Source organism: Asparagus officinalis, chromosome 9, assembly GCF_001876935.1.
Source record: "Asparagus officinalis chromosome 9, Aspof.V1, whole genome shotgun sequence".
NCBI classification, from domain to species: domain Eukaryota; kingdom Viridiplantae; phylum Streptophyta; class Magnoliopsida; order Asparagales; family Asparagaceae; genus Asparagus; species Asparagus officinalis.
In genome coordinates, this window is record NC_033802.1 from 24758509 (window position 1) to 24760219 (window position 1711).

The following is a 1711-nucleotide window of genomic DNA, read 5'->3' on the forward strand; positions in this document are numbered from 1 at the left end:
GTGACGGGATGTTTGATTATCCGTGGACCTCGGGGACTCAAGATCTGGTCGGATAAATGCGGACAAGTTTCGTTGATCTCCGTGTGAGCATCAGAAACTTCCTGATCTGGATAAATCAAGGACAGGAGTCGTCTGATCCGCGGAGGGATATAGAAGGCAAGAGCTTGTCGATCCGCGTGAGATCTAGAAGCTATAAGCGTATACCTGGCTAAAACGAGGTAATAGCTCTTCTTAGTATCAACGCAAGGCCAATACTAAGGATCTTGACGGGCGATGAAGTGATGTGACCACTCCTCCTCTGTTGAAGCACACGGGCACTCTTCACTGCAGCAGGGCTTCGCCCAAGGCTCTCCAAACTCCTCCTCAAATCAAAGGCCCAAGGGGGTCTATTTATAGGCAAGGGAGTAGTAAGGGGTCTAGAGGACCACCGAGGGGCGTGGACACCCCCTGGGTCTCGGCCAGCCGGAGACCCTTGGGTGTCTCGGCCAGGCCGAGACACCCCTGGGTGTCCTCGGCCAGAGGCCGAGACACCCCTAGGGTGTCTCGCTTGCGCGAGCACCGGCCTGGGTGTCTAGGCTTTCCTAGACACCCCGGGGTGTTTCGCCACCCCGGGACTCCGTTTGAGGTCGTTTTAGTTGTTTCCCCTGTAGATTCTTCGTCCGTACTCGGATTTGAGTGATTCCGGGTGGCAGTTGGATGCGTGATGAAGAGTTCAATCCACATCTGGGGGTTGGATTGTCCTTAGAGTCGGTCGAGGCAGTGAAGGGCGTTGTCCTTTTTGTGACAGTGCCGGGCTTCCCGATTGGTCCGGGTCTTCGTGATTCCGAAGAGTCCTATCCGTCACGGTAACCGTCGATTCACTTTAGTCGTTCGTCGACGTCGATTAGGCCATGTGGATTGGATGGTGACACGTTACTGTTGCTCGTTAACACTAGAACGGTTGTGGAGAATATAGGCAATTTTCGATGCCTAACAGCCCTCTCGGGATCAAGGCCAAGCTTGATCGCGGAGTATAATCGCGTAGTTCAGATCCGATCCCCTCGAACTCCTGCCTTTTCTTGACTTGGACGATCGCCGAGCACCGGATCTAAAGAGCGCAAGTCTTCAAAGTTCCAAAGCTCAATCTTTCTAAGTTTTGAGCGCTTCAATCAGCAGAGCTTCGTCGTCAACGTTCCAACCTCTTTCGACAAATGAGCCAACCTCTCCTATTTTATAGGCACTCAGATCTGGGGCCGGGCACAGATCTGGATCGGCCACAGGTGGCCGGCACACCTATGGGTGGCTCGGACACCCATTGGGTGGCTCGGCGATGGGCCGACGCCACTTCCGGGTGGGCTCGCCTCCGAGCCACCCTGGGGTGCTCGCGGCCGCCGATCCACCATGGGTGCTCGGCTTTGGCCGACCACCTGGGTGGTTTAGCTTTGGCCGAGTCGCGCCGGGTGTGGCGCCGTTGTGTCGCGTTGTCCGGTTCTGCCGATTTATCTGAGCTTTTGTCGCTGATCTGAACTCTGATTTGGAAGTCAGGATCCCGATTTGGCAGTAAATCGCCCTTGGTGTTTGAGTTCGAATCCATTCTTGGTGAATGACTTCGTTGACTCCCGAATCGTGCTTGATTCCGCAGCGAATGGATGCATTCCGTTGCTTGCGTGCGATTCGTTAACCTCGTCGCCGTTAATCCGCTTTGTTGCGTGTCACTTGGCTTCGGTGTTGG